General features: G+C 43.8%; 1 long non-coding RNA gene across 1 annotated transcript in view; it reads right to left on the reverse strand.

Annotated features, from left to right (window-relative positions):
- LOC147379749 (uncharacterized) overlaps positions 1 to 8,477 on the reverse strand; it is a 92,923-nt gene extending 84,446 nt beyond the window's left edge. Inside the window, exon 1 of the long non-coding RNA XR_015133967.1 lies at positions 8,129 to 8,477. This is a non-coding gene — a long non-coding RNA (uncharacterized LOC147379749). The remainder of the gene's footprint in view (positions 1 to 8,128) is intronic.
- Between the last annotated feature and the right edge of the window lie 6,146 nt (positions 8,478 to 14,623).

A 14,623-nucleotide genomic window follows, 5' to 3' on the forward strand; every position in this document is an offset into this window, starting at 1 on the left:
GGTAGAAGGTGGTTAATGAAGAAATTCCTCCTATCCCCATACCCATCCCAGCTATAATTCCCAGACCAACTAGTAGGGTATAAACTGGATGGCTTTTTTTGACCATGTATGTGCTGCCAGAGGTACAGTGAGAGTCTGGTTGTTAGGGACAATATTCATCTGGAGAGTGAGGAAAGCTAAGGTGCAGATATACATCCAGTTGACTGGTAGACATAAATAAGCATCGTCCCACAAACAAAGAAAAGGTCTTGGGGGGACAGCACCATACTGTGTTTGTGGGAGGATAAGTGGGCCACTCACCTTTCAAAGTTTGATTACATTCGCCCCTAGCTAAATTGCCTATAGATTCAATTCCTCCATCATCTGTAAAGCATTCTGGAGCCTTTTGAGTTAACTCAATTGTCCTTAAGACTGGTCTTTGTAAGGGTGGATCTATAGGAGTTCCCATGGCTGTTGCAATATTCAGTGGTGCTGGTGTAGCTAAGTACTGTGGAGCTCCTAAGGATAAGGAAAGCCAGCAATCCCTGGCCAGCTGGGGCCTGGTGTCATTAAGAAGGCAATGAGTTCCACTGAGAACCTGGTACAGACAAGGGTCTAAGGGGGAGTTAACTTTGTAACCTGGGTCATACTGTCAATAAGAAGAGCCTGATTTTTTAGGGCAAAGTTGGTCTAATTTCATTTGTCTGTATTACTGTCCCTGTTCAGTAGGTTTTTCCATTTATTTGGCAGACAGACACTGGTTCTGGGTTGTAACATCTGCATGGCCTTTGGGGGTAGATGGAGGCACAGGGGCATGATGGCAATGCCATAGTGTTGGGATACCACCTGGGGTGTAGATCCCCTGGTGGGGGAAAGGTAGCAGCAGTGGGGGTCATAATTGGAAAACATTTTTGGCACCCAGGTCCCTGGATATACATCACATGGTTATGAAGGCAGTAGGTGGCGAGCCTATAGGATTGGCTATCTACACATTGTTTTAGCTGATGGTTAAATAAGCAATTTTCCAAGAGTTGACTGTAATGTTGACAGGTTCATGATGAATAAGGAATGACACCATCTGTTACAGCAAGGGACACCAAAAGGATGCAAAGAGGCCTGCACGTAACAGATAACTGGATGCTGAAAGTGAAAGTGAAGTTGCTCAGTCGTGTCTGACCCCATGGGCTGTAGCCTGTCCGGTTTCTCCATCCATAGGATTTTCCAGGCAAGAATACTGGAGTGGGTTCCCATTTCCTTCTCCAAACTGGACACTAGCAAAAGGTTTTCTCCCCATCTTTGGGCTGTCACTGCTATAGCAACTGAGCCTATCGTGAAGGGGGGTCAGCTATACTGTGGGTGATTTAATTAGTAGGGAGAATTGATCATAAGAGACATCTAATAAGAATGAGGCTTTCCACTACAGTGAGATAACAGACAGCTAACCATAGCTTCTAAGCCAAATCTCAGTCCTGGGGTGTGACTGAAGCTAGTCCCGTAGCGAATAGCACAGCAATAATATCTATCAGAGATAGAGGCCAGGGTTGGCAATGAAAACCCACTGATATTTTGAAAGCCAGATTCTCAAGCTTCCACAGTGTGTTGACCAGCCAGCTGCCGGAGTGTGGCTGGAGCAAGACTGAAGAATCCTCAAGCTTCTGCCATCTGTTGACTAGTCAGCTTCTGGATTGACTGGAACAGGGCTCAGCATCCTTCTTGGGTAAGGGCTATTATTTTTGGAACCAGACCTTGAGGAGATTTTGGGGGTCCTGAACTGCTTTCCAGGTGTCCTCATCACAGGGAGCTGCTGCCTTCTTGACTCTGGTGTGGTGGATCCAAGACATGGTGCCTATAACTCTAACAGCAGTAGGGGTTGCCAGGACAACCATGTGAGGGCCTGTCCAAACTGGTTGAAGTAGTTCTTTTTTCCAATCTTTAACCCATACCTCATCTCCTGGCTGATAGGGATGAACCCAATTGCCCAAAGGAATGGGTGTCCTTTCTAAGGTTTCTCTGGCGATATGGAGGAAGACTTTTCCCAGGGCCTGGAGGTGTCAGGACATTGCCAGGTCAGCTAGTTGTTGAGGATTTCCCTTGAGTTTTCCTATCACTGGGAGTGTTCTCCCATATAACATCTCAAAGGGTGAATAGCCTAACGACCTCAGGGTGCATTGGGCTCAGGGTAAAGACTAGGGGTAACATGTAGACCCAGGATAAGTGGGTCTCCTGACAGAGTTTAGATAATGTAGTCTTGAGGATCTGATTCATACGTTCAACTTTCCCTGAGCTCTGTGGCCTGTAAGCAGTATGAAGCTTCCATTTGATTCCCAGTGTCTTGGAGAAAGTTTGGATTATCTCAGACACAAAAGGTGGCCCACTGTCAAACCCTAAGGAGAGAGGCAGCCCATATCTCAGTATTATGTCTCTTAGTAGGGCCTTGATCACTTCTTATCCCTGTTCAGTGTGCATGGGGTAAGCTTCAGCCCATCCCGAGTAGGGGCAAACCATCACAAGTAAATACTTGTAACCCCTATAGGGCTTGACTTCAGTAATGTCCACTTCTAGATCTTCAAAGGGCAGTGTACCAACTGTCTGCACCCCTGGGTTTGGTCTTGGTCCTTGGTTGGCAGTGTTTTGTGCACAAGTCACACATCTAGCACTGATCTGGGCACACAGGGTTGGGCACTTAGGAACGAAATCATAGCGGCTCAGTAAGCTCTTCAGTGCAGTTTTCCCTAAATGAGTTGTCTCATGATGTTGTTTTATCAGCTGGACTGCTATATTTCTGGGGACAGACAGTCTTTGGCCTGGGAGCTTCCATCAGCCCTCCTTTTCTTTTATTCCTCCCTCATTTACAGCCCATTGATCTTCTTTGGTTTATCTCGGGGATGGAGGCAATTCTGGTGCCAAGAGGACCTTAAAGATTGACTCGGGGTCCACTCTGGGGCTTGGTTGGGTCGCGGCCTCTTTGGATGCCTGGTCAGCCAACCGATTTCCTTTGCTGATTGGATCAGTTTCTTGCTGATGGCCTTTACAGCAGATGACAGCTAGTTGGGAAGGCTTCCAGACTGCTTTTAACAGCTGAGGGATTTGTTTTTTGTTTTTAATCTCCTTTCCTCCTGCTGTCAATAGTCCCCTTTCTTTATAAATGGCTCCATGAACATGTAAAGTAACAAAAGCATACCCTGATTCAGTATAGATGTTGACTCGTTTCCCCTTGGCATGCCTTAGCACCTGGGCGAGTGCCCATGGCTCAGCCCATTGTGTTGACTGTCCTTGTGACAAGGCCTCAGCCTTCACTATCTTGTCAGTTGTTGTTATGGCATAGCCTGCTTTGTGCTGCCCGTCTTGGATGAAACTGCTTTCATCAGTGAATAGTTCCAGTTCTGGGTTCTGGAGGGGAATGTTCATCAGGTCCAGCCTGCTTGAGTAAATTTCATCTATGACCCCCTCACAGTTATAATCGGGGGTTCCCACTTCTGTAGGTAAAATGGTGGTGGGGTTCAGCATCCACATAGTCTTGAGCTGGACCTGTGGGTTTTTGCAAAGCAGTCAATAATTGTGAATCATCCTGGAGTTGCTCAGCCACTTATGCCCCTGACTGTTCATCAGGGCAGTAACAGCATGGGGAATCTTTACATTTATATTTTGTCCTGCTGCTGCTGCTGCTGCTGCTAAGTCACTTCAGTCATGTCCGACTCTGTGTGACCCCATAGACGACAGCCCACCAGGCTCCCCCGTCCCTGGGATTCTCCAGGCAAGAACACTGCAGTGGGCTGTCATTTCCTTCTCCAATGCATGAAAGGGAAAAGTGAAAGTGAAGTCACTCAGTCGTGTCCGACCCTTAGCGACCCCATGGACTGCAGCCTACCAGGCTCCTCTGTCCATGGGATTTTCCAGGCAAGAGTACTGGAGTGGGGTGCCATTGCCTTCTCCGATATTTTGTCCTAGAGTAAGCTTATCTGCTTCTCTGACCAAAACCACAGTGGCAGCCAGTGCCTGGAGGCATGGCGGCCATCCCACAGCCACTGGGTCCAGTCGTTTGGACAGGTATGTGACCAGGCACTGCCATGGTCCAACTGTTTGTGTGAGGACCCCTAATGCAGTGTGATTTTTCTCATGTACAAAGAGGTTAAAGTCCTGTGCCACATCTGGCAGCTCTAATGCTGGAGCACTGGTCAAGAGTCTTTTTATCTCCTTAAAGGCTTTTTCCTATTCAAGTCCCTATTTCAGGGGTCCTTACCAGACCCTGCTTCAGCTTTAAACAAAGGCTTGGCAATTTCAGAGAAAGCCGGTACCTAGACCAGGCAGCATCTGGCAATCCCAAGGAACTCATGGACTTCTTTCTTGGTGTTTGGCTGAGGTATTGAACAGATGGCTTGCTTTCTCTCATGTCCGAGGGCCCGATGCCCATTTGAGATGGCAAACTGAGGTACTTGACCTCCTATCTGAAGATGTGAGCTTTTTCCCATGACACCTTGTACCCTGTGGTGGACGGTAGAGCCAACAGGGCTTTGGCACCTCTCCAGCAGTCTCCTTGGACTATTGCAAAGAGACTGGATACTGGAGTAATGAGTGTGCTCCCATTGCAGAGAGACATATAAAGGGTTGAAGAAGTTCAGTTGGCGCAACAAAGAAAGGTACCAGCCTGAGCTGGCCATCCAAAACCTTATCAGAGGTTGCAATTGGCTAGCAACAGGTCATCCACATACTGGAGCGGGGTACAGTTGAAAGTTTCTCTGGGAAAGGCAGTAAGTCTGCATCCAGGGCTTCACCAAACAGGGTAGGTGAGTTTTTGAAGCCTTGTGGTATTCAGGTCCAAGTGAGCTGTGTCTTTCTCCAGTATGTGGGTCTTCCCATTAAAAGCCAAACAAGGGCTGGCTGGCTGGTGACAGCCAGAGGCAGAAGAATGCATCCTTGAGATTGAGGCAGATGAACCAGCTTGCCTGAGTAGTTAAGAGACTCAGAAGAGTGTAGGGATTTGGGACCACTGGATGGGTGGTGATCATCGCATTGTTGATGGCACGGAGGTCCTGGATCGGGCAGTAGTCATTCCTTCTAGACTTTTTGACTGATAAGAGCAGAGTGTTCCAGGGAGACTGACATTCAGTTAGGATCTCAGCATCTTGTGTGCTGAATGTGGTCCCAAATTCCCAGGCGTGCCTCCCATGGTACCGGATATTGTTTCTGTCTAACAGGAGTGGTTCCTGGCCTCATGTCCACTACAATGGGTGCAAGGGTTTTGGCCAAACCTGGGGGCCTCTTCTCTGCCCAGATATCAGGGAATTCTTTTAGCAGTCTGGGGGATTTATTAGTTCCCTCCCTGAGGAATAGAGATGCCATTCATTTTCCCTGGGCATCGTCACAGCCATCATCAGAGCCGATTGGCTCCCCAGAGTGAGGCTCGCAGGTTTTCCAGGGGCAAAGGTGATTTGTGCCCCCAGTTTTGTCAGTAAGTCTCTACATAGCAGCAGAACAAGGCATTCCAGTAAGTAGAGAAATTTATGAGTTACCAGATGGCCCCCTAGCTGACGTGAATGGGCCTTGCAAAATGAGTGGGCTGCCATGTCCCCTGTGGCCCCAACAATAGTTGCTGTTCTGCCTGTGAGGGGAGCCACAGGTGTGGTTACCACAGAGCGTTCAGCTCCAGTATCCACCATAAAAGTCATTGATTGGCCCCCTACTTTCATCATGACTGTGGGCTCCCGGGGGCCTAGGATCATGGAGCCCGGTCTTCCCTAGTCTGATTCTGCTCTGGCCAGGCTGATAAGGTTTTGGATGTCCAGCCCAGGCTTGTACCTTTCTTTGTTGGGTCGACTGAACTTTTTCAACCCTTTAGATGTTTCTCTGCGATGGGGGCACTCATTCCTCCAATGTCCAGTCTTTGCAATAGCCGCACTGGTCATGGCATAGTGCTGGTCTCTTCTGAGTTTCCCCTTTCCACGAGGGAACAGTCTGTTTCACTTGATCTGAACTCCTCAATGCCGCTGCTAGCAAGGATGCTTTATGTTTCATGTTTTTACCTGCTTGTCATTGGGTTTCATGGTCTTGGTTCACAAAGACTTTATTTACTACCTCCAGGAGCAGTGTGGCATTCATCCCAGTGAAGCCGTCCAGCTTTTGGAGTTTTCATTGGATTTCTGCACAGGAGTGAGCTACAAAGCCAGCATTAATCATCCATTGATTCTCGGGTGTGTCAGGGTCGAACAGGATGTATGTCTGGAACACTTCACACTGTCTTTCATAGAAGTTGGTGAGAGTCTCATCTTCTTTTTGGATTATCGTTGTAATTTTGGGCATATTGGTGGGCTTTTTGGCTCCTGTTTGAAGTCCATGTAGAAAGGCATCATGGTGACCCAGGGTTTCTTGTCCTTCTCTGGTATTGAAATTCCAATTAGATCTCGTCTCTGGCATCTCTTATGTCCATCCTTCTACATCTAAAATCTCTGCAGGGGCTTGTCCTCGGAGACATTTGTGGGCTTCTGTCAAGATGCATTGCTTTTCTTCAGTGGTGAAGAAAGAAAAGGAGCTGGCGACAGTCATCCCATGTAGGCTGATGGGTGTGGAAAATGGACTCTAGGACATCAATCATAGCCTGTGGTTTATCAGAATATGCTGGATTATGGTATTTCCAGTTTAGAAGATCAGTAGTGCTGAAGGGCTGGTAATAGAGGATCAAGAAACCAGGCTGGACTGAACCGTCCTCATTGACTTGTTGAGGACCTTGAGTTTCTAGCAGTGGCATCTGACAGGCCGCAGGCTGGTTAGGTTGTTTGGCAAAGCCCAGCCGCTTCACTACTGGCTTGGGGCTGGAGTATTCCTCATGAGGTGGTGCAGGGGACATGGAGGGAGGTGAACTGTCTGGCAATGGGTCCTGTGCTGGCTGTGCTGGAGCTTGTGGAATCAGGGAAATGTATGGTGGGGGCAGCTGTGGGTCTTCCACTGGATCTCCCTGGAATATAGGTTCTTTCCCTTTTTGTTTTTTTATCTGAGTGGTTGGGCCACAAATACCCTACTCTGTCCCTGTCTGCTCGTGCAAAGTCTTGCCCATGGGGGCAGGGTCTGTGCTATTAGAAGTCAGGAGTCTATGTATGGAAAATGATCTGGGTGTCCTGAAGTCCCAGTGACTACCTTATGTGCTGCTTGGACAGTGAGCAGGTTGAGAGTCCCCTCTGGCGGCCATCCAAAATCAAAGGATGGCCGATCCAGCTCACGTAAGTTATGAAGCTTCCTGGGGGTCATCTTGACTCCATAATCTCGTGCAAAGCCCTTCTTAAAATTCTTTATCATGCAATCTAGAACTGTTGGCTTAGAGGAACTTCCACCCATGTTGACAAATATAATCTACCTGGCAGGGTTTTGAAGAAAACCTAATATCTTAGATGTTAGCTCAAGGAGTCAGTCGACAGAAGAGTAACCAATAATTTCTCCCTCCCTGTGTATCCTGCCCTGTGTTGGTGGCACGAAGACAAACAAGTGTGGGTACCCCCTCAAAAGGGGAGACCATTCAGGTGCCTACTTAGCCCCATCCCTGAGGGGAACTTTGGTGCCTCTTAGCATTGGCAGATCAGTATAAACCCCTCATCCAGATCTGTCTCGCAGGGAGGGATTGAGTCCCCCAGAGACAGACACTGCTTTGAGCCATATGAGGTCACCACAGAACTGCAAGATAGGGCCCACTTGGACTCCATAGCCATGAAGGCCGTGAAGCCACACAATCGAGCCTGAAACGCAAGCGAATCAGGCTGCACACTCCTTCACATTCATTTTTTGACCGCCTGGCCACTCTCCTAAAACACCTCTTAGCATTGGCAGGTCAGTATAAACCCCTGACCTGGAAAAGCCTTGCAATGAGAGATCAAATCCCCCAGAGACGGGCACCACCTTTCAGCCTTATGAGGTCATCACAGAACTGCAGGTTTTGGACCCTCTCAGGCTCCATAGTCTGAGGACTGTGGAGCTCACTTTCACTTCCTTCAATCAGCAATAATGCATATACAATCACTCAGAGGTTATCACAATATCTTCCTTTTCCCAAGTCCCCAGGTCTCCCTATCTGATACTCCATTTCTGGGAACTCCAAGGAGGTGATCAGTCTCCTCTTCTACCCATTGGGGTAGGACTTGACTGGGGATTGACCCCAGGGTCTTACCTGATCCTGTGGCCATTCCTGGTGAGTTGGTCCGTCCCTCCAATGAGACTGGTCAGGGCACGGCCATCCGGAGAGTCAGAATGCTGGTCTGAAGGAGAACCCAGAATACCATCAGGTGGCATGCCTCTTCATTTGTCTTGGGGCTCCTGCGCTCTGACCCAGCCGAGTTATCAGTCCGGCGGCTCAAGGGGCCAGCATAGTTGGAATTTTGCTGAAGCCTCCAGAAAATGTTGCAGAAACCAGCACTTGAGAAACGAAGCACCACTCAGAGAGTTGGAGAACTCAGGTTTATCACGCCAAGGGGCCCAGAGGAGTAAACACCCTAAGCTCTGAGCCCTGAACAAAAGGGTTACAGAGTTTTTATACATGGACAGGCGTGATTAAGCAGGTTTGCATGTTTGCAGTGGTTGGGCAATTGCAAAGAGCAGGACAAGGGTGAGTGAGATAAGCTCCAGTTCCTAGTATTGTAAGTCCCCACTTTCTGAGACCTATGTGACCCAGACATGGCAAGGAGCAAGCTGAGTTACAGAGGCAGAAGGAGCAGGAGGTTATGTAAAATTTTAATTTTTCCTGTTCAGTCTCTCACTGTTAGCTGTACCTGCCAATAAATCAGGGACTCACTTCCAGGAGTTCAACAGCTAGGCTTCAATCACAGATCAGTTGCCCACAAGTGATTCCAGCAGTTCTGGTTGTGCGATGCTCCTCTTGCTTCTTGCTTTCTCAGAACAAATATTTAGCAGTTTACTGAGCCGGTGTTGCTCTGGTGACAGAAGGGGAACATTTCAGCAGTTTGTCTGCCTGAACATCTCCCAGCAAGTGCTTGAGCACTGATGTTTTACAACTCTCCATGGTATAGGTCTCTTAAATTACATTCACAGCTATCATTTCTTAGGAAACAAACATGCTGCAGGCATGTCTGGGACAGAAATTATTTCTTTATGAGCAATCTCCTAAATATAAAACCAACACACCTTTGATCTCTCTGCCTAGTGTGACCTTTTCTGACTATCTGTGACCTCTTTCATTACGGAGATTTCCTTGTGCTGTGTTCCACATTGTTGTTTAGTCACTAAGCCATGTCAGTTCTTTTGTGACCCCATGGACTGTAGCCCACCAGGCCCTTCTGTCCATGGGCTTTCCAGAGAAGAATACTGGAGTGGGTTGCCATTTCCTACTCCAAAGGACTTTCCCAACCCAGAGATCGAATCCACGTCTCCTGCATGCAGATTCTTTAACCTCTGAGTTGTGCTACCTTTGTTCCTTTCGGGGGCTGCCCTGCATATCAGTCATGTGTGAATATCCTTGAAACTCACTGGTGGTAGGTAGAGTACAGAGATGATTCAGACTATTGGAGCTCCATCTCTTTTTTCTCAGGAGAGATTTTTCTTCAAAACAGATGGTGATGCAGGTGAGTTTGTGACGAGAGGATTTACTTCTAATTCTTCCTGCCAGAAATGAGGCACTGTTTTAAACTACATTTTTCCATGTTGTCACAGACCCCAAAGATTAGCTGCATTGCTTTTAGGTCTTTGTTCTGCATGTTCTTTGACGCTGCTAAAATGTATCTGATTGATTTTAAATACCAGATTGTAAGTTTCACTAATTTGACAAACCTAAAACTGAAAAACTAAAATTCTTTTAGGATCCATTCCTAGAATAAACTCAGACATCAGGACCTATGATATAACTTGTATTCTTATTCATTTGAAAAACCAAAAATAATAACAAGGAACACAAAGAACAATAAATATTACATATATATATATTTGTATATTTATATATGTGTGTATATATATATATATTTACTCAGTAAGAAGTTACTTCTTTCTTCAAAGAAAAAATAATTGAAAAGATTTTATTCATCCATTAATTTATTCATCCATTCATTTATCCTCCCAATGAGAATTTGTCACTCACTAAGAAGGGTCAGGAATCTATTGAACCACTCTAATATCGTGATATTTCCAAATTAATACAATAAAAAATCAAAACTACATTGATATTAGAACAGGATGACCCAATCTCAAGAAGTCTCATATTCATAATGAATGGCATCTTCCAGGAAATTGATTGTGTTCTGTCTTATAATATCTACTGCTGATGAACTATTTAAGTGGGTATTGATCTAGAAAAACCTAATCCATAATAACTCCTACATTACATACACTGCTGCTGCTGCTAAGTCACTTCAGTTGTGTCCGACTCTGTACGACCCCGTAGACGGCAGCCCACCAGGCTCCCCCCGTCCCTGGGATTCTCCAGGCAAGAACACTGGAGTGGGTTGCCATTTCCTTCTCCAGTGCATGAAAGTGAAAAGTGAAAGTGAAGTCGCTCAGTCATGTCCGACTCTTAGCGACCACATGGACTGCAGCCTACTAGGTTCCTCTGCCCATGGGATTTTCCAGGCAAGAGTACTGGAGTGGGGTGCCATTGCCTTCTCCATTACATACACTACCATGTGTAAAATAGCTATTGGGAGGTTTCTGTATAGCACAGGGAGAACAGCTTGGTGCTCTGTGAAGACCTATAAGGGCAGGATGGTGGGGTGGAAGGGAGGCTCAAGAAGGAGGGGATATATGTATACTTATAGCTGATTCATGTGTTTGTACAGCAGAAACTGACACAACATTTTTAAACAATTTTACTCCAATTAAAAAATAAATTAAAAAATAAAGATTTGGCAGATTGTACACAGAGTCATATGCTTTTCCTTTGCCAAAATTATCCTTTCACTTTATTTCAATGTTTATGTAGAAGTAGCCATATAGCTCATAAAGGAATGAACAGAGAAGATTAAAGTATATGAAAAAGAACCTCCTGATAATTTTGGTTCCACAAGAGATGCAGATATTATTGCTAGAATACTAATAAGAATCAATAGAAAAGTAAAATTCTTTTTACAAGACAACATATACTTTCAAATTTTAAGCTGTTTTGTTAGGAATATATTTAGTTAGGAATATGTTTTAAAATCTATCATAAATCTTAATGCATTTAGAAATTAAAATTAGAGTTCTGAGATATGGATTAAGTCGAATACCCTTTCCATAGTTTGTGGGTATAAGGCTGAAGCTCATGTCTTCTCTGACTCTCTTCCATGAGCCCTACCATTCTTCACCAATGTACTCAGTAAATGAAGTTGTTAAAAGTCTGATAAGCATCATTTGATGGATAAGGAGCCCAGAAAGGGAAAAAGGTATATTTGTTTCCTCAATGGTGAATTTATCTTACTAAGAACCAAGAGCTTATCTCCTCTCTCCTTCCCCCTCTTCTGCTCTACCTGACATTATTTCAAAATAGCAACATTATTTTGAAACACATTAATGAGATTTTAAATGAGTGTGTAATTTATTATGTAATTATGTTTACATTCTTTAGAGAAGGGACTGTATATTTCAGGCTGCCAACTTTTCTGTAGCCTGTGCCAGTTTGTGGGGGTAGAGACGCTGTGTGTCAGGTAGGTGAAAGCAAGTCATCCATCTTGGTGTCCCTGCAGCTGTTCAGGGCGTTGGAGAGCACTCTACAGTTAGGGACAGAAAGCTTGGTTTCACTGCAGCGTGGGGGAAAAAAATCACTTAACATCAGTGAAATAGGTTCCTTGCCTTCCTCATAGTGCAATTATGTGGAGCATTTAATTATGACATTAAAATACTGTCTAAATAAATTTTAGACAGATTATTACTTTCACTCCTAAAATTGGGAGAAACCAGGAATGATATTTAAGTAGCACATCCAGAAGTTCTGTTAATAATTGAGGACAAACACAGTAGCCCCTGCCAGAGATGCTATAGATCAAAGATACTATCTTAGCTGACTGAATGAAAGGACACGTTAAAATTAAAGAACTTAATTCATAAGTGGGAAACCACTGGATTCTAAGTTTGAATCCCTGATCTGTGATATTGGCTATGTGACCGGAAACAAGCTAATATTTTATCTGTCATTATCCTTTTATATCCTTTTATCTGTCAATAACCCTCTCAAAAAGACAAAAGGAATGAGCAAAATAGCTTCAAATCAACATTTTTAGCTTTTTGACACAATAACATCCAACTCCCACTCCAAACAATTTATATACCATGACATTATTAATGCAATCAATTTATGATTATATATATCTCTTCTCAAGCCTCCTCTTTTGAATTAAGTGAATGTTGCTGCTGCTGCTAAGTTGCTTCAGTTGTGTCCGACTCTGTGCGACCCCATAGACAGCAGCCCACCAGGCTCCCCTGTCCCTGGGATTCTCCAGGCAAGAACACTGGAGTGGGTTGCCATTTCCTTCTCCAATGCATGAAAGTGAAAAGTGAAAGTGAAGTCACTCAGTCGTGTCCGACTCTTAGCGACCCCATGGACTGCAGCCTACCAGGCTCCTCCGTCCATGGGATTTTCCAAGCAAGAGTACTGGAGTGGGTTGCCATTGCCTTCTCCAGAATTAAGTGAATAGTAATATCTAAATCCAAATCTGACATATAAATACAGAAGGAAGTTAGTTTGGAACTATTGCATTAAAATTTCAGCCACATAAATTGTCTTCATTTTAAAGATAATTCAATTAAAGCCCTGAGAGGTTAAATCACTTGCTAACAAGATACAGCTACTAAATTAAAGATTACTGTTATCTGCATTCTACAGTTATTTCTCAGCCATTGATAAAAATTTGTCATGATTAAGCAATTATTGTTCAGATACTCATATAAATGCATGGCCAAAAGTCTCCAAATTATTAGCCTGAATATGTTGTACCCTCATGATATTTTTATTTCAAAGAACTCTGGCTTACCATTTAAAATCAAGTTAGCTATGATGTTTGAGGCCCAGATGTTTTTAAACAAATAGATTATGCAGATTTTCTGTGGAAATGAGCTGCTTTTTTCACTGGAAAAAAGGTTCAGAAGAAAGAGCTTGGGTTAGCTGAGATCATGTCTCCTAAAGTGCATACTGAAGAACAATTATGGGCTTCTTTGGTCAGGTTTGTTTTGTTTAGTGATAATTCTCAGTAGTCAATGGAAAAGCCAGAATACTTTCTCATCTCTGGTCTTTCTTTTTGTGAAAAGGCCCTGATGTCCAAGTGGACAAGCAGGTGAAATTTCAGGAAATCTGTAATGGAAAACTCACATTAAGAGTTTCACAGATTTTAGTTGTCTTTTATTTTCTCCTCACCCAAGTTTGCTCTTAAAGGGAGAGGGAATGAAGTTTACAGATAGATGTATTGAATGTGTAATTCCAGGCCTTCCTAGAGAATTATATAAAATAGCTCTTGTCATCCTATTCTTGCTGCCACTCTAACATGTTTCTCCTTCTCACTTTCTTTCTCTTTTCCAGTTCATTATATTGATGTTAATTTTATTTAATGAATTGTATTTCTGTTGTTCAAGCCCCTTAAAAGTTATTTTATTTCCATTCCTTCAAGAGGAGAACGTCCAGAAAAGCTTTCTTGATTATTAGCACTAAAACTGGCTTTTCCATTGATTATTGAAAACTATCACTTTGCTTAGTTTCTGAAGAAAAAGACTAGTTGCCTAAGTTTAACTTCACTTACCTTTCCTCACGTTGACTTCCCTGTTACAACTTCATCACTTCTACCGTTGGTATAGTATCTACAGCCGGTTGGAAGGCTGTACCTACTCTGGTTTGGACACTAAGCTACTTACACTTGTGCCAATGTATATATAAAGTCTCACTTATTCCTTAAATAAACTTAAGTCACTATTAGCCCCAGTTTATAGATGAAGTAAATGAACCTCACAGATTTTAAGTAGTTTTGTTAAAGGCATATACCAGATGAGAGACAGAAATAGATATAATATTTAGTGTTGTTTTTGTCATTATTGGAAGAAATAAAACTATCTTCTCCTGTGTCTGCATCCAAATCTGGATAGGTAATATTCCAGGATTTTTATGTATTCCTTCAAAATTCATTTTCAGACTTGGAAAAAATCTGACTGAAAAATAACCCCAAGAAATAAAACAGCAAGAAAACATGAACTGCATTGTCTTCTCTTTCCCATGATTTAGTATAGATAAAAGTATAAAATGTCATCAATATTTATTTTTTAAAATCAGAGGTTGTTTAGCACAATAATACTTGATGAATAAGGAAACTATTCTTTCTTAAATTTAGGTACAAGCTATGATTTTTGTTGCCATTGTGATTACATCAAAATCTTAGTGTCATTTCAACTTTTTCCTTTGTTGTATATGGTTAATTACCAAGTCCAATTTTTATTTCATATTCCAACAAGCACCACCTCTATTTCCTTTCCAGGGAGTATATGGTTTTTCTATATTGGGGATTATGTGTGTTTGTGTTCAGTCATGTCCAACTTTTTCTGACCCTGTGGACTATATCCCTGTCCGTAGAATTTTCCAGGCAAGAATACTGCAGTGGGTTGCCATTTCCAACTTCAGGGGATCTTCCTGACCCAGGGATCAAACCTGCATCTCTTGCATCTCCTGCATTGATAGGCAGATTCTTTACCAATAGGCCACCTGGGA

This window comes from Bos grunniens, chromosome 1 (genome assembly GCF_055505025.1).
Source record: "Bos grunniens cultivar Pamir isolate PY7600 chromosome 1, Bosgru_T2T1.0, whole genome shotgun sequence".
Classification (NCBI taxonomy): Eukaryota; Metazoa; Chordata; class Mammalia; order Artiodactyla; family Bovidae; genus Bos; species Bos grunniens.